The sequence below is a fragment of the Meles meles genome, chromosome 7 (assembly GCF_922984935.1).
Source record: "Meles meles chromosome 7, mMelMel3.1 paternal haplotype, whole genome shotgun sequence".
NCBI lineage: Eukaryota > Metazoa > Chordata > Mammalia > Carnivora > Mustelidae > Meles > Meles meles.
The window spans coordinates 114,411,717-114,431,427 of NC_060072.1; positions in this window are offsets into that span (position 1 = coordinate 114,411,717).

Sequence of the window (19,711 nt, forward strand, 5' to 3'; positions counted from 1 at the left end):
CTCTGAATATATCATGCCAGCTCTTCCTGGCCTGCCAGTTCTCTGTGGATAAGTCTGCTGCCAATCTAATATTTTTACCATTGTATGTTACAGACTTCTTTTCTTGGGCTGCTTTCAGGATTTTCTCTTTGTCACTAAGACTTGTAAATTTTACTATTAGGTGACGGGGTGTGGACCTATTCTTGTTGACTTTGAGGGGGGTTCTCTGCATCTCCTGGATTTTGATGCTTGTTCCCTTTGCCATATTAGGGAAATTATCTCCAATGATTCTCTCCAATAGACCTTCTGCTCCCCTCTCTGTTTCTTCTTCTTCTGGAATCCCAATTATTCTAATGTTGTTTCGTCTTATGGTGTCACTTATCTCTCGAATTCTCCCCTCATGGTCCAGTAGCGGTTTGTCCCTCTTTTGTTCGGCTTCTTTATTCTCTGTCATTTGGTCTTCTATATCACTAATTCTTTCTTCTGCCTCATTGATCCTAGCAGTGAGAGCCTTCATTTTTGATTGCACCTCATTAATCGCTTTTTTGATTTCAACTTGGTTAGATTTTAGTTCTTTAATTTCTCCAGAAAGGGCTTTAATATCTCCAGAGAGGGTTTCTCTAATATCTTCCATGCCTTTTTCAAGCCCGGCTAGAATGTTCAGAATCGTCATTCTGAACTCTTGATCTGACATATTACCAATGTCTTTGTTGATTAGGTCTCTAGCCTTCGGTACTGTCTCTTGTTCTTTTGTTTGTGGTGATTTTTTCCGCCTTGACATTTTGTCCAGATAAGAGGATATGAAGGAGCAAATAAACTACTAAAAGGGTGGCAAAGACCCCAGAAAAATGCGCTGTAACCAAGTCAGAAGAGACCCCTAATTGTGGGGGGGAGAAAGGGGATAAAAACAGGTTCTGAAGAAAAAAAAGGGGAAAAAAAAGAAAAAAATTTAAAAAATAAAACAAAGAAAAATATAAAAAAGAAAGAAAAAAATATATATTTATATAAACTAGTCAAAAAACGTTAAAAAAGAAAAGGGTAAAAGTTCTAAAAAATTTAGCAGAAGAAGAAAAAAAAAGAAAAAAAATTGAAAAAAGAGAAAAAAAAAAATTGAAGTAGCCGCAGGACTAAAGAATCATGGGGAGAAAGCCATGAGTTCCGTGCTTTGCTTTCTCCTCCTCTGGAATTGCACAGCTGTCTTAGGAAATGAACCTACTTTCCTTGCTAGATGAACTTCGTCCTGGCTGGATATTTTGTTGATCTTCTGGGGGAGGGGCCTGTTGTAGTGACTCTCAAGTGTCTTTGCCCGAGGCGGGATTGCACCGCCCTTACCGGCGGCCAGACTAAGTAATCGGCTCGGGTTCGCTTTTGGGAGCTTCTGTTCCCTGAACGCTTTCTGTATAGTTCCGGAGGATGGGAATGAAAATGGCGGCCTCCTAGTCTCCAGCCCGGAGGAGCCGAGAGCTGGGGGCCCCACTCCTCAGTGCGCCCCCAGAGGACAGCACCCAATCACTCCCGTATCCCCAGCCTCTAGCCGCGCTCCGAGCTCACCCAGCCCGCGACCAGTTCAAGGTAACCCCGAGCTGAAAGTTCAGTCCTCGGCTCTGTCTCTGCAGCCGGCTTCTCCGTTCTAATACCTGCGAGCTCTCCAACTCTCTGACACCCCCGATCCTTCTGTGACCCTGCGGGACCTGGGGCCACGCTGACCCCGCGTGGGCTTCACCCTGGTTTAGCCTCTGGAGCAATGTCCCTCAGTGGAACAGGCTTTTAAAAGTCCTGATTTTGTGCTCCGTTCCTCCGCTGCTTGCCGGGAGCCAGCCCCTCCCCCCGCGGTATATCTTCCCGTCGTTTTAGATTCACTTCTCCGCCAGTCCTACCTTTCAGAAAGTGGTTGATTTTCTGTTTCTAGAGTTGCTGTTCTTCTTCTCTTCGCTCTCCCGTTGGATTTGTAGGTGTTTGCAATGTTTAGATAAGCTATCGAGCTGATCTCCTGCTACCTGATGTAGTCTCAGGCTGCTACTTCTCATCATCTTGACTCCTCCCCTGGGAAGCTCTATTCTTAATTTCTTCAGAAATCTCCACACTGTTCTCCAAAATGGCTGCACTAACTTGCATTCCCACCAACAGTGGAAGAGGGTTCCCCTTTCTCCACATCCTCTCCAACACACGTTGTTTCCTGTCTTGTTAATTTTGGCCATTCTAACTGGTGTCAGGTGGTATCTCAATGTTGTTTTAATTTGAATCTCCCTGATGGCTAGTGATGATGAACATTTTTTCATGTGTCTGAGAGCCATATGTATGTCTTCGTTGGAGAAGTGTCTGTTCATATCTTCTGCCCATTTTTTGATATGATTATCTGTTTTGTGTGTGTTGAGTTTGAGAAGTTCTTTATAGATCCTGGATATCAACCTTTTGTCTGTACTGTCATTTTCAAATATCTTCTCCCATTCCGTGGGTTGCCTTTTTGTTCTGTTGACTGTTTCCTTTGCTGTGCAGAAGCTTTTGATCTTGATGAAGTCCCAAAAGTTCATTTTCGCTTTTGTTTCCTTGGCCTTTGGAGACATATCTTGAAAGAAGTTGCTGTGGCTGATATCGGAGAGGTTACTGCCTATGTTGTCCTCTAGGATTCTGATAGATTCCTGTCTCACGTTGAGGTCTTTTATCCATTTCGAGTTTATCTTTGTGTACGGTGTAAGAGAATGGTCAAGTTTCATTCTTCTACATATCGCTGCCCAGTTTTCCCAGCACCATTTATTGAAGAGAGCGTCTTTTTTCCATTGAATATTTTTTCCTGTTTTGTCGAAGATTATTTCACCATAGAGTTGAGGATCCATATCTGGGCTCTCCACTCTATTCCACTGGACTTTGTGTCTGTTTTTATGCCAGTACCACACTGTCTTGGTGATCACAGCTTTGGAGTAAAGCTTGAAATCGGGTAACGTGATGCCGCCAGTTTTGTTTTTGTTTTTCAACATTTCCTTAGCAATTCGGGGTCTCTTGTGATTCCATACAAATTTTCAGATTATTCGCTCCAGCTCTTTGAAAAATACTGGTGGAATTTTGATCGGAATGGCATTAAAAGTATAGATTGCTCTAGGCAGTATAGACATTTTAACAATGTTTATTCTTCCAATCCAAGAGCATGGAACAGTCTTCCATCTTTCTCTGTCTTCTTCAATTTCTTTCATGAGTGTTCTGTAGTTCCTCGAGTACAGGTCCTTTACCTCTTTGGTTAGGTTTATTCCCAGGTATCTTATGGTTCTTGGTGCTATAATAAATGGAATCGACTCCCTAATTTCCCTTTCTGTATTTTCATTGTTAGTGTATAAGAAAGCCACTGATTTCTGTACATTGACTTTGTATCCTGCCACGTTACTGAATTGCTGTATGAGTTCTAGTAGTTTGGGGGTGGAGTCTTTGGGGTTTTCCATATAAAGAATCATGTCATCTGCGAAGAGAGAGAGTTTGACTTCTTCCTTGCCAATTTGGATACCTTTTCTTTCTCTTTGTTGTCTGATTGCCATTGCTAGAACTTCTAATACTATGTTGAACAATAGTGGTGAGAGTGAGCATCCTTGTCGTGTTCCTGATCTCAACGGGAAGGCTGCAAGCTTTTTCCCATTGAGGATGATATTTGCTGTGGTTCTTTCATAGTTGGATTTTATGAAGTTCAGGAATGTTCCCTCTATCCCTATACTTTGAAGCATTTTAATCAGGAACGGATGCTGGATTTTATCAAATGCTTTTTCTACATCAATTGAGAGGACCATATGGTTCTTCTCTCTTCTCTTATTGATTGGTTCTATCACAATAATTGATTTGTGAATGTTGAACCAACCTTGGAACCCAGGGATGAATCCCACCTGGTCATAGTGGAGAATCTTTTGAATGTGCTGCTGGATCCTGTTTGCTAGGATCTTGTTGAGAATCTTTGCATCCATATTCATCAGTGATATTCGTCTGAAATTCTCCTTTTTGGTAGGGTCTTTGCCTGGTTTGGGGATCAGCGTAATGCTGTCTTCATAAAAAGAGTCTGGAAATTGTCCTTCTGCTTCAATTTTTTGAAGCTTCAAGCTTCAAGCTTCAAGCTTCAGGAGAATTGGGGTTATTTCTTCTTTAAAAGTTTGGTAGAATTCCCCAGGGAATCCGTCAGGTCCTGGGCTCTTGTTTTTTTGGGAGGTTTTTGATCACTGCTTCAATCTCGTTACTAGGTATCAGTCTATTCAGGTTGTCAATTTCTTCCTGGTTCAATTTTGGGAGTTTGTAGTTTTCCGGGAATGCATCCATTTCATCTAGGTTGCTTAGCTTATTGGCATATAACTGTTGGTAATAATTTCTGATGATTGTTTCTATTTCCTTGGTGTTACTTGTGATCTCTCCCTTTCATTCATAATTTTATGAATTTGGGCTTTCTCTCCTTTCTTTTGGATTAGTGTGGCCAATGGTTTATCGATCTTATTGATTCTTTCAAAAAACCAGCTTCTAGCTTCATTGATACGTTCTACTGTATCTCTGGTTTCTACCTCATTGATATCTGCTCTAATCTTGATTATTTCCCTTCTTTCATGTGGAGTTGGTTGGATTTGTTGTTGATTCTCCAGTTCTTTAAGGTGTAGAGAGAGCTGGTGTATTCTGGATTTTTCAATTTTTTTGAGGGAGGCTTGGATGGCTATGTATTTCCCCCTGAGAACCGCTTTTGCTGTATCCCATAGGTTTTGGACCAAAGTGTCTTCATTCTCATTGGTTTCCATGAATTGTTTAAGTTCATCTTTGATCTCCTGGTTGACCCTAGCATTCTGAAGCAAGGTGGTCTTTAGCTTCCAGGTGTTTGAGTTCCTTTTGAACTTTTCCTTGTGATTGAGTTCCAGTTTCAAAGCATTATGATCTGAGAATATGCAGGGAATAATGTCAGTCTTTTGGTATCGGTTGAGTCCTGCTTTGTGACCCAGTATGTGGTCTATTCTGGAGAAGGTTCCATATGCACTTGAGAAGAATGAGTATTCTGTTGTTTTAGGGTGGAATGTTCTGTATATGTCTATAAGGTCCATCTGGTCCAATGTTCCATTCAATGCTCTTATTTCTTTATTAATTTTCTGCTTCGATGATCTGTCTATTTCTGAGAGAGGCGTATTAAGGTCTCCTACTATTATTGTATTCATATCAATATGACTCTTTATCTTGATTAATAGTTTTCTTATGTAATTGGGTGCTCCCATATTGGGGGCATAGATATTCACAATTGTTAGATCATCATGGCGGATAGTCCCTTTAAGAATTATATAGTGTCCTTCTGTATCTCTGACTACAGCCTTTAGTTTAAAATCTAATTTATCTGATATTAGAATCGCTACCCCGGCCTTCTTTTGAGGCCACTGGCATGAAAGATGCTTCTCCATCCCTTCACTTTCAGTCTGGGTGTATCCTTAGGTTCAAAATGGGTCTCTTGTAGACAACATATGGATGGGTCCTGTCGTTTTATCCAATCTGCAACACTGTGTCATTTTATGCGCACAGTTAGGCCATTCACATTGAGAGTGATTATAGAGAGATAGGTTTTTATTGACATCGTGTTGCCTTTGAAGTCTTTCTGTCTGTAGATTGTTTCTATATTTCTTTTCAATGATATTCTTAGGATTTTTTCTCTTTTATAGGACCCCCCTTAATATTTCCTGCAGTGTCCACTTGGTGGTTGCATAGTCTTTTAAGCCTTGCTGGTCTTGGAAACTCTTTATCTCTCCATCCATTTTAAATGTCAGTCTTGCTGGATAGAGTATTCTTGGTTGTATGTTCTTCTCATTTAGTACTCTGAATATATTTTGCCAGCCCTTCCTGGTTTGCCAGGTCTCTGTGAAAGGTCTGACGTTATTCTAATGGGCTTTCCTCTGTATGTAAGGAGCTTCTTTGTCCTAGCTGCTTTTCAGAGGGTCTGTCGTGAAACATAATTCCTCATTCTAACTATAAGGTGTCGTGAGGACTTTTAAGAATCTAAAATCTTGGGAGGAAATCTCTCTGCCTCTAGTACATGAACGTTGTTTCCATTCGTGAGACTGGGAAATTTTCATAGACAACTTCTTCCACTATATCTTCTAGACTTCTTTCTTTTTCCTCCCCTTCAGGGATTCCAATAATTCTGACGTTGGAACGTTTCATGGCATCATTTATTTCCCTGATTCTGTTTTCATGGCTTCTGAGTGTTTGTTCCAAGCTTCCTCCTGATCCTTTCTCTCTATCTGTTTGTCCTCCAGATCACTAATTCTATCTTCTGTCTCACTTACCCTAGCTTTTAGATTGGAACTCATTGAGAGCATTTTGAACATCATCCCTGGTGGCTTTCAGTTCTGCCCTAATCAATTCTGTTTGGTCATCCATGGCTTTCTCCAACCTAGCTATTGCCTGGATAATTGTTAGTCCGATTCCTTTTCTGACATATTGTCAATGTCAATAGCTATTAGCTCTGTTGCAGAAGGCCCATCCTCTGTATTTTGCTTCTGTTGGGTATTCCTCCTCCTAGTTATTTTGGTAAGGGATGACTGAACAGATGCAGCTGGACTTATCGATTGTGGTGCAGTCAAACTGATACTTGAAATAGTTTACCAGGGGTCTCAAGTTCTTGAGTTACCTTAAACTCATACTTTTACTATCAGTATTTGGTGTCTTTGGCTAACACATTCTCTGACATCCTGGAGGCACCAACACCAGGTCATATTTCAGTTTCTCTTGAAACAGTAAACTAATCTTAATGGTTTGTTTGCCTGGCCCACAATGAAGGTCAAGCTTGCACAACTATGAAACAAAAAGTGAATTGTTGGTATTACCAAGGAATATGAGTCCTAAGAAGTGATCCTTCCTGAGATTTTAGGGAAATATTTTTTAAAAGATTTTATTTACTTATTTGACAGAGAGATAGGGAGTACAAGTAGGCAGAGTGACAGGCAGAGTGAAAGGGAGAAGCAGGTTGTCCACCAAACAGGGAGCCTGATGTGGGGCTCTATTCCAGGATGCTGGAATGATCTGAGCCAAAGGCAGATGCTTAACTGACTGAGCCACCCAGGCACTCCTGGGGAAATTTTTAAAAATCAATCAATAAATAATAAATCATCAAGGATAACCAGAAAACATTTGACCAAAATAGTTTTTGTTCTTACATATTGGAAATCTAAATCATCCATAAAAATGTATTCTGTTCTCCACTTCAATATGATTATTCACATTTCAATAGACCTAATTACTCATTTCAGTGTTATCTGAGGCAGATGTTGGGGAGTCAGGATGGAAACCAGAGAAACACATACTTTTTTTCATTTGCTTTTTACATCAAATTGTCAAATTATTAATTCATGTGCCCTCTGGATACCTAATTATATATATTTTACATCTGTGTATTCCTGGAAAACTACAAACTCCCAAAATTGAACCAGGAAGAAATTGACAACCTGAATAGACTGATATCTAGTAACGAGATTGAAGCAGTGATCAAAAGCCTCCCAAAAAACAAGAGCCCAGGACCTGACGGATTCCCTGGGGAATTCTACCAAACTTTCAAAGAAGAAATGACCCCAATTCTCCTGAAGCTGTTCCAAAAAATTGAAGCAGAAGGAAAACTTCCAGACTCTTTTTATGAAGCCAGCATTACCCTGATCCCCAAACCAGGCAAAGACCCTACCAAAAAGGAGAATTTCAGACCAATATCACTGATGAATATGGGTGCAAAGATTCTCAACAAGATCCTAGCAAACAGGATCCAGCAGCACATTCAAAAGATTATCCACCATGACCAGGTGGGATTCATCCCTGGATTGCAAGGTTGGTTCAACATTTGCAAATCAATCAATGTGACAGAACCAATCAATAAGAGAAGAGAGAAGAACCACATGGTCCTCTCAATTGATGCAGAAAAAGCATTTGACAAAATCCAGCATCCGTTCCTGATGAAAACGCTTCAAAGTAAAGGGATGGAGGGAACGTTCCTGAACTTCATAAAATCTATCTATGAAAGACCCACAGCAAATATCATCCTCAATGGGAAAAAGCTTGCAGCCTTCCCATTGAGATCAGAAACACGACAAGGATGCTCACTCTCACCACTCTTGTTCAACATAGTATTAGAAGTTCTAGCAACGGCAATCAGACAACAAAGAGAAATAAAAGGTATCCAAATTGGCAAGGAAGAAGTCAAACTCTCTCTCTTCGCAGATGACATGATTCTTTATATGGAAAACCCCAAAGACTCCACCCCCAAACTACTAACGTGGCAGGATACAAAGTCAATGTACAGAAATCAGTGGCTTTCTTATACACTAACAATGAAAATACAGAAAGGGAAATTAGAGAATCGATTCCATTTACTATAGCACCCAGAACCATAAGATACCTGGGAATAAACCTAACCAAAGAGGTAAAGGACCTGTACTCGAGGAACTACAGAACACTCATGAAAGAAACTGAAGAAGACACAAAAAGATGGAAGACCGTTCCATGCTCTTGGATTGGAAGAATAAACATTGTTAAAATGTCTATACTTCCTAGAGCAATCTACACTTTTAATGCCATTCCGTTCAAAATTCCACCAGTGTTTTTCAAAGAGCTGGAGCAAATAATCCTAAAATTTGTATGGAATCAGAAGAGACCCCAAATTGCTAAGGAAATGTTGAAAAACAAAAACATCTGTGTATTATATTTAAGTGAAGAGTTAGAAGAGGGAGAGGTGTGGGTGAAGGAAGGAAAAGAATAAGGATGGAAGGAAAAAGTGAAGTAAAGGGGAAGAAAGGAATGAATTAAGAAAACTTAATTTAAAATACAAATGTCATTAGTTCATCAATATGGTAGAATGCCTTCAACCATTCACCCTCAAATGGTAAGTTCTATCTCCTATAATATGATAAAATGTATTCAATATTAATTTTCTGAATAGGTCTGTAATATTAAATCCTCAACAAATATTTTCAATAGCTTATTTCTCTTTGGTGATACCAGTATATACCTCTCTGAAATGTAACACCAGGAAAGTCCTCAATTCCCCAAAATGACAGAATGTAACCATGAGAATTCTGGAGAAAGTGACAAGGAATATCTTCTAGTCCATGTGATTGGGTTTTAATGAGTCTAAGAGGAAAATCCAAATTTAGAAATGTAAAATGCTTAATACTCCCCAAAGCCATTAACTTGACATCTTCCAGAAAAAGAAATGAAGTAATATAAGTAAGTACTCAGCAGTTTGAGTTCAATCATGCTGTCAACCACCCTGCTCTCTGCAATATGCTGTGATATACTGTTCCAATTACTAGTTTGATACAGAGATCGTCCCAAATCTCACCCTGCTCTTATAATAGAAACAAAGATGTTTCTTCACATTAGCCTATCTTCTAGGGATGGGAAAAAATATTCATGGTATTCATTCTTTCAAGAAAAAATATTTGTGTCTAACATGTATAAATCTTTGTAAGACTATTGTAGACAATGAAATGAATAAGTGTTGCCCTTATCTCACCCTGTAAAAGAGACTAATATCTATTTAGCATTTACTATAAACTAAATACTGTGGTAAGTGCTGGGGTCAGTTAATTCCTGAATTTATAGAAATCAAATAATGTAAAGAGAGTCCTTAATTAATTTTACATATAAGTGTGACAAATGCATAAATGAGAGTTACACAATGTTACAAGATTCTATATCAAGAGTCATTAAACTATAGCCCATGGTCCAAATCCAACCAACTGTTTACTTTCATACAAACCATGTGGTAAGAAGGTCTTTTAAAAAAATTTTAAAATTTTAAAATATTTAAAATGAAATAAAAATTATATTTTTAAAATAACATATCTTAAATATATTTGAAAATATTTTAAATATTAAATATTTAACTGTTTAAATATAAAATATTTAAAATAAAAAATAAAATCATTTAAAATAATGATTTCATTTCAAGTGGTTATGTAGGTGCCTACATATTATATTCTTGATTTTTGTCTGTTGGAACACAATGTTTAAAATATTATCTATTAGGTCTTTTACAGGAAAAACTTGAAGATTCCTATTCTGTATTATAAAAATTTGACCTAGTTGGGGTGATAAATAGAGACCAAGTAAATATAGACCAACTAAAAGTTACAAATGTCTATGAATTAAAATGGTTACATAAACAATGAAAATTAATCTCAAAGTATATTACATAATGATACATTGAATATGTGACTGAGTCAATGATAATATTGGGTTGTTTCTTCAGGTGATATGGGATTTAAATATTGGGCTTTTCTATATGTATCTGTTGCAGGAAATTTTTTTATGGAGAAAAATTCCCATAGTGAGAAAATGTCTCTGGGACAAAGACACTTAATCCTACCCTATCCTCAGGAGTCGGTTAGAGAGTACAATTAGAATGTGAACTGGGACAAAGTTAATAGAAGTCATAGAAGGAAAAATATGTTTTATGTTTGCTTTCTTGTTAGAAAAATCAAAGAAAATTTACAATATACTTGAAGGTTGCTATGGGAGATGAGAAGATTTTTGGATATTTTCAATCAGTCAAAATATGTGATAACAGCAAGACTGGTTGAATGCAAGACAGGGAACTCTAGGTTGGCAAAGACTGATTTTCTGCCTTCTATATATTACTGCTGATTTAAAATTATAAAATTTAAATTTTTTTCAGTGTGAACAGAATCAGATTATCAGGATTATAAATCAGTAAGTAAGGAAAATAATAAAAGCTACTATGATATAATTGAGGATATTCAGAGCAAGTCTAAGCTTTTCAAGCCAGCCCTGAACAAGTAAAGACTGTTATCTTTGAGGCCCTGATCTGCTCACTGACATTAAATTCATTTTTTTTTTAATCATTAGGTTTAAGCAGTTCCTTCTCAATGCCTTCACTGCTCCAAAGTTAATACCTGACATGCCTATACGGGTAAGAAATGGCTTCTGAATCTATATTACTGAGGTTAGTGAGATAGTTGATACCAGAGTTTTAGCAATAAATATGTAATATCTATAACGTGGGAAAAAAAAGCAATACTTCCTCAGGATGATGAAAACAGAACAAGAATGACACCAATAGCAATGCAAATGAATAATTCTTTTATTTCCAATAGGATGTATTTCCCAGAGGAAGTTAAGTAAAAAAACAAATTTTAGAGTAGTTAATATCATGAATAATAATTGTTAAATACAGTTTTACTTGTTTTATTTGTAATTGCTCACTTCACTTTTATTGCAAATCTTGCCAACTTTTCAGTACTGTGTGTAAAAAATTTATATTGTAGCATCTTTAATCTCAGGCCCTGAGCTGGGGGGTGGGGGGCACAGCTAATATTTGTAAGCAAAAGGAAATCAAAGATATAACTTTAATCTCAGAATCTTAACAATATAGTGAATAGATTGATAAATAAGTTGATTAAAAGGATGTTCAAAAGAATTGTAAAAACATTAACATATAATGAAACACATACTACTGAGGGATGGACTTAAAAGCTATTGTACAAACAATAACTTCCAAAATAGTTGCAAATTCCAAAGCTTCCAGAGACTAAAATGCAAATAGTAAATTTAACTGTACATCCTTACATAAACAGTTCAATGAATCTGGAGGGCTTAGGGGCCAGGTCTCTGGGGACAGAGGCCTAAAAAGCCAATCTAGAGTTAGGTTTAGGGCCTAGGGGCATGGCAGGCCCATTCTGTTTTGTTTTCTCTTGATATCATTGAAGATATTTTGTACAGAAATATAATATCTTCTTTATCATAATACTCAGCAGATATATATTTTTTGTCTCAGATCTCATTCCCAGTTAGGTCGTTTTAGCAAATACTTTGCTGTCTAAAAATTTGATTCTGTGAATTTCTGAGTTGATTGTATTTCCTCTTCAGGCTGGTAGCTCATGCTAATTCTAATTTAGCATGAGTGATGTCTAATGGCTACAGTAAGTTCCTGCTAAAAGGTAATTTAATGGAAGACAAGAAAGTTATCTTCATCATCTACCTCATTGGGTAAGTGCTAATAGACACATAAAAATCGCTCAATAAATACTAGCATATTTTAAAAAATAAATGGATAGATGAATAGGTCCAGCCAATATATAGGATTTTATGGCCCAACTTTTTACTTTAATTTTTATCTATACATTAACTTTTTTTTATCCTGACTTTTTTTTTTTAAGATTTTATCCATTTCTTTGATAGAGAGAGATCACAAGTAGGCAGAGAGGCAGGCAGAGAGAGAAAGGAGGGGAAGCAGGCTCCCCGCTGAGTGGAGAGCTGGTTGCAGAGCTGGATCCCAGGACCCTGAGATTATGACCTGAGTTGAAGGCAGAGGTCCAACCCACTGATCCGCCCAGGTGCCCCTTTTTATCCTGACTTTTAAAATTATAATTTCCCGACTATTTCTAAACTATTTGTCCACTCTTTATAATCCTTGATTGACAAAGGTGTAAAGATTTTATTTGTTTGTTTATCTGTCTGTTTGTTTGTTTGTTTGTTTATCAGAGAGAGAGAGTACAAGCAGGAGGAATGGCAGGAGGAGGGAGAAGCAGGTTCCCCACTGAGCAAGGAGACCAATGCAGGACTCAATCCAGGACACTGGAATCAGGAATTGAGCAAAAGGCAGAGCCTTAACTGAGCCACCCAGGTGTCCCCAAAAAGGGAACGAATAGATTATAAAGTCACATCTAACTACTTTAATATTTAGCATTTAGAATATGAGAGAAAGAAAAAAAATGTTCTCCAGTACTTAGCATGGCTTGATTTTTTTTCCTTCTGTGATTTGAATGTAAATTGCTAGAATGGAAATGAATCAGCATATTCTTTTTTTTTTTTTTTAAAGATTTTATTTACTTAATTGACAGAGAGAGATCACAAGTAGGCAGAGAGGTAGACAGAGAGAGAGGAAGGAAAGCAGACTCCCCGCTGAGCAGAGAGCCCGACACGGGACTCGATCCCAGGACCCTGAGATCATGACCCGAACCGAAGGCAGCGGCCTAACCCACTGAGCCACCCAGGCGCCCTGAATCAGCATATTCTAATAGTGAAAATCTTCAACAAGTTCAATTTAGGGACCCATAAGATAAGCACCTAGTACTGTATCTGTCTCTGGACTGGTGCATCTATTTTCTTTCCATTTCAGATAAATACTGCCCAATAAGATAGAGAGGGTGATCCAATAAGTAACATTCAGATATTTGGGTAGTTTAAAATCATTGTAGATAGAACATAGATATCAACTGAGAAGCTGAGATAAGTGAACAGGTCAGGACTTCAAGACCGATTGCCTCACCGGCGAAGACACAGTTAACTTTAAACAGTTTGATATAATAAGAATAATAAGGAAAATAGTTTTTTATACCTGTCTAAATACTTCCAGTTCACTTGCTATAGGATCTAAAAATAAGAATCATAGCATTTACTATTTATGAAGCTTTCCATTCTTTATTGAAAACAATCTCAGTTTATTAGCTTCTTAGAGTTTTAGATCATCCTTCCCAACATGATCTCCACAAACGGGTTAAATATGGCACTGCTTTGTTTGTAAATAAGTAAATAAAACGTCTCACAATTTATATGCCTACTCTCAGATCACTGATGAGAAGAGAAAGTACACATAAAACAGTGGATTTTACATTGACATAACTATAAGAAAACCTTTCAAGTTGAGTACTTGTTGATCAAACCGAGGAGTCTGAGATGAGGTTGCTTTAGTTTTTGTGTTTTTTAATTTTACTGAATAATTTGCTTATAAAGTGTTGATATTTTATCTACCAAGTTGGCTGGATCCTGGGATACCCAGAAATTTGGCTAAATATCTTTTCTGGATATGTCTGTGAGGATGTTTCTGAATGAGATTAATATTTTAATTTTCAGATTGTCTAAAGCAGATTGCCCTCTCTAATGTGGGTAGACATCATCTAATCCACTGAAGGCCTGACTAGGGCAAAAAGGTAGAGGAAGAGATAACTTCTAACTTCCTTTCTGTGTTTGACTGCTTGAACTGGAACACCAATTTTCTTCTGCCCTTAGATTTGAAATTACACCATTAGCTCCCCAGGTTCTCAGACTTAGACTGAAGTACACCATTGGCTTTCCTGAGTGTCTGGCTTATAGATGCTAAATAATGGGGCTTCTCATCTTCCATAGCCATGTGAACTAATATATTATAAAACTATCTTTCCCCCTCAGTGTGTATGTGTATCTGTGAGTGTAAAATTGGGTTTGTTTCTCTGGAGTTGTGAAGTTGGAAAAATATAGGTTTTTGTTGAGTGTGTGCATAGAAATTTTCCAAAAAGGGAATATGGATCATTCTCTGATAGAAATGGGATATGAATTAAATCCTGGGCAGCTATTTCCTCATTACTTGAAGAACAAAGACTATTTCTAGTCATGGAGGGCTGCTATCTATAAATTTTATTTTTATATTTTTGTTGCTTTTTATTATTCTAAAAAGATGATACTGAGGAGACAGGCTGGAAAAATCTAAGGCAGGAAAATTCCTTAGTGAAATTTTTAAAATGCTGCAGAAATATTAATCTGCCATTATTTTGCTTGGGACCATAGACAACTTAATTGTTTTCAGTTTTTGCCCTCAATGCTGTAGGATGTTTAATTTTTTAAATATGGTTCATTCAGAAGTTAGTAAACAACAAAGAGTATTTCAGTATATTAGACAATTGCATTTATAGATAGAATTTTCCCCTCTGTTTATTAATACTAGATCACAGCACTGTCACATACTGATAGTTTTTACTCTAAACAACAAATGATCAAAACACATAGATCACTCACTCAAGAGGATTTTAAGGAAAGGAAAAGTTGGCAGAACTGGAGAGAGGCTAAAACACTGTGATATCAAAAGATCAGATTTTCCTGAAAACTAATTGTACACCCAGGTTTTCAGTTCTTTAGAAATGTTAGTATTTCTTGGCCAATGATCACTTGATAAGACCACGCAGATAAAATAACACTTATTTTTATGAGGAGGCATAATTAAATTCAAAACAGAGAAGATAGATACAATGGATAATTATGTGCACTGAGTTCTGCCTCCCACCTTAAAGAATATAATTAGACCTAAGGGTGTATCTCTGTTAATCATACGTGTCAATCATAGCCCATGTGTCCTGAACTTCTAGCACTCTGCTGAATATTATTTTACTGTTTCCCCTAGTGCAAATTCCCCATATTTGAATGTTTCTCCTTATTAATGAGATGATAGCAGCATCTATTTTTTTTGTTAAATGAAAGTGCTTTTAATAATTTTTCTAGAATGACAAACACATATATGCAGAGAAATCTCATTGAAATTTTAAAATTTGAGTTGTTTGCTATTGCAATAAAAGGTTATTTCAACATGATTTAGCAGTGGATTTTATTAGTTCCTTATGAACATAAACTCAATTTACTGGAGATAACTTACCACCTATTCAAATTAAAGGATTTATTCTGTCCATAATTCAAGACATTAGTTCTATTTTTTTGAGGTCATTTCAGTTAATAAAATGAAAGTTTGACAATGGCAAACTATGAATATCATTTCTACAGTTGAGATTAGCTGTGCTTCCTTAACTTTTTGCCCCCCTCTTATATTCATTAAAAGTTGTAAAATACAGTTGGGTTTAATGGCTTAAAATATTTTTTCAGACAATATCCTTGGCTTGAGGGGATTTATACGAGTCCCTAAACTAGATGTAACACAAAGTAGAGTTAAACAGACCTCTGCTATGACAATAAAGACCCAGAAGAGATAGATCTACAATAAAGAATTTAAAGGAATTTATTTTTAAATTGAAAATTGCTGTCTATACAGAGGGATAGAACTTTGGAAGTAGAAAATCTCCTCATACCCTTATTGATTATGCTTGTACAATAACTGCATAAATACTGGCTTTAAAATGTTTTTTAAGGGGTGCCTGGGTGACTCAATCTGTTAATCATCTGCTTTTAGCTCAGGTCATGATCCTGGGCTCCTGGGATCACACCCAGCATTGAGCTTCCTGTTCAGTGGGAGCCTACTTCTCCCTCTCCCCCTGCTGGTGGTCTCTCTCACTCTCACTCTCTCTCTCTAATAAATAAACAAAATATATTTTTAAAAGTTATTTAAACTAATTAATTGAACATAGTGGTTCTCAACCACTGTGTATTCATCAAAATCATCTGTAAAGGTTTCCTCTTCTTTCTTATTTTTAAAAGTACACATGCCTGGACAAATTCATGAAGATTTTGACTCAAGGGTTTTGAAAAATAACATGTAAATCTGGAGAATTACGATCTCCACAGATAACTCAGATTTTTGGGGAAGATTTATTTAAGATTGAGGAAACACTCATTTATATAAAAACATAACTAATTAAACCAATTGACTACACACATAAATCCTCCTTCCTATGTTGTGCATTCAAATCAAATGTTATAAATATAGTTTTTAATAATGTCTCTTGCAAAAGACTTTTTCCTTGAACAAACATCAGTCAGGTTAATCTAAGCCCTCTTTTCTACTAGGCCTCTTCTTTGGGCGGTGCCCTTGACTTAATGAAATTAGTCTTAGTTGAGATCCTACTAATTTGCGGATTACCCTTGTTATCTGATCTAGTTCCTCATTCCCAATGACCGGTGGATAAGTCTTTATCTTACTTTTAGTAAAAATATTAAGTCATTTTTGCAAGAATCTCCCTACCCTTTATGTCTCTCAGTAATTCTCCATCTACTATTTCCTCCCTACTAATGTACTTTTTGGTTATACATCCCTTCTTGTTCTTGTATTCAGAATATAGCTCAATTTTATGCTGAGGTCTTTTCCCCTGTTGCAATGGTTACTGAATAAAATCTGTCTTGACTGCCTTTAACTAGTATCTGGCTTTATTTCTTTTGAACATTCTAGAAGCAAACACGTTAATAACAATAACACAAAAACTTGTTACAATCTTACTAATAACTTTTTGAGCAAAATATTCTTGAAATAGTTTTCCAAGGTGAAATACAGCAGACATATTGCTTGAGCTTGTGTTGATCATGTAATCTTAAAGAAAACTTAAATATCTTACATTTTTCTACATAAAAAGTCACACAATTCAAGTTCTAAATGTAATATGTTGATCTAGTAAAATGTATCCACTAAGCATCTAGATTGGTTTGTCCAGTATTAGTGTTGCCTAAATTGATGGCCAAAATAATTTGCTGTCAAATTTGATGTGTATTAACTTTTTTTTCCCTGATGTGGGAAAAATGTGTGTCTCTGAGTAATGATTCAAGGTTTCTTTTCAAATTTTGAATTATTTTTGAATATTTAATTTACTTTATTAAATGACTCACAAATTGAACAATATTCCATCTAACAAGTAGAGGGAAAGGCTGAAGAATTGCACAAAACAGAAGGTTTTTATAGTAGGGAGGGTGGGGCAAGAAAGTTATTAGCAACAGAATATGACTGTTCTAATAAAAAAAAAGAAAGAAAAGAACTATTCTAGGCAGGATAAGTTAAGAAGCTTAAAACATTATGGAACAGTTCAAAGTATGAAAATATTCAAATAAAAAAAAAGTTTGTGAAAAAGAAGTTTATGGAAACAGAATTAGAACTTAAAGATCTCTAAATTATTTTTTTTCTGAGCATTTGGCAGACCATATCACCTGAATCACCATCTCAGAGGAGTGAAAAGAAAATGATGCTTCAAATTTCCCTGAGGTAGAAGCCAATCTTTGCAACTAGGTGAGGCCTCAGACATACTACATGTGGCATATTAGAAATGACATCCCTGTATAAATATAAGATGATCAAAATATAAATCACATGAAAGGGGAATATATAAAATGTTACCCATTAACAAATGAGAAGATAAGGAAACTTCTCTGCATTGGTCTGGGGTCTAGTTAATTAAAAAAAAGAAAAAAGAAAAAAAGAGTCCCCTTAATCACTTAATCACTTTTGAACTATGAACCAGGTTTCAAAAGATATACTCAGAAGAAACTCACAGAATGTGGGTTCCTGTTCTTACAAATTGTTGCATTGTACCCTAAAATGTTCAGATAGTATTAACTGTTTATTAAGTTTTAGAAATACTATCAAATGTTAAGAATAACACATGAGTAGAAATTTAATATATTAGAAATTAAAGAACACCAAAGGAAAAAAAGATTTGAAAAGTAACCAGATAGGAAAGAAAATATTAACAACCATGATGCAAATAGTCAACTTCTCAAGAGCTACAATAATTGTCAGATGGAAGGAGAAAATATCATTGAAAAAGTGAAAAAATAATTGGTAAGCTTTAATTTTAAATCTCACTAAGTATTTTCCTTTTTAACTGTTTTAAATATTATTTAAGAATGAAGCAATATATTTTTAGACCCAAAAGGAGACAATCGAGATATTTCCAGATATGAAAAATGTCTATATTTAACAATAAAATTATTTTTTTGCATGAATTAATAAAAAAATATATATTTTGAATAAAAATATCATAACATCCAGATGGAAGGGCTGGGATATAGATAAACGTGATTAGAGAATTTAGGATGTGGATGGATCTAAAGAAGCACTGCTAGTATAAAAGTAATTACAATGGAAAACTGAAAAAAAAAACAAAATAAAATTAAAGAAAGTAATTACAATAATGACAAATGTTGGAGAGTGCATAAAACATAATGAATTTAATATCCTGGAAAAATAGTAAATTGAATTATATTGCATGTTATTACAGTTAAAGTTTTAACATTCTACTATTTTAATAAAGAGGATAAACATGCTTATTGATTTAAAAATCCATATAAAAATGGTGAACTTAATCTCTTTGTTAGAATGTAGGTTGAAAGAGACTATCATTTTCAGCCTATAAATTAAAACCAGTATGAGAAACTACAAAGTCATTTTTTCCACACCAGAATACTGGATACACAAAAATCTAAATAAGTTAAATTCCAGAAATTGACAAGGCAGATGAAGGAGAGAAGAGTCATAAAGCTGTTGCCATCTCTGGCAGATTGGGAGCAGGATAAATCTATCATGAATGGAAGTGAAAAGAAATCATCCCAGCTTTTGAAAAACCCAACAACTGTATGCTCACTTGTATTTCTTATAAATATCTTGAAGAATTCCAAACTCAAAGCAAGTTGACACTCTGTCAAAATTTCCACATGGACTTTCACTGAGTAGAATGTGGCTGAATGCAACAGAAAGGATAGAAGACACAAGCATGATCCCCTGATAATGTGGTTTCTCCTTCAATTGTAAGTCAGTCTCCAGGAGAAGTTGAGAGCAGAATAGAGCTAAAAAGAATTCCCCTTAAGACACACTCTGCGCCTTGACTAATGCTCTGCAGTGGCCTTTTGGAGTCTTAGTTGCTTGGGGACAAGTCAGCAGGTGGGAAAAATGTCAACAGAGGCAAAGAAACTTAGAACAGACTGAACAGCAAAACGAATTCACAAACGCCCTAAACACTGAGCTAATTATAAAGTAGGGCACCCTTATGATTTGGAAGGGCATTGGATGGGGTAGAAAACATTAAGCATTTACTAGAGATTTATGGGTACTCAGAACACACACTCTACTAAAGAGAAAGTCCGGGTTCTGTCCTCAAAACACTATGTAGCCAGAGTGTGGAATATAAATAAAAATTGCAACAAAACCCATGTCTGCTTCAATGACAAATTAGATTATCTCAGTACACTGACATTAGCTAGTTGGCACAAAAAGTAGCTTGCCCACTAGGTAAAAAAAGAGGGACTAAACTCAAATAAATAAAATCATAGATGAAAGAGA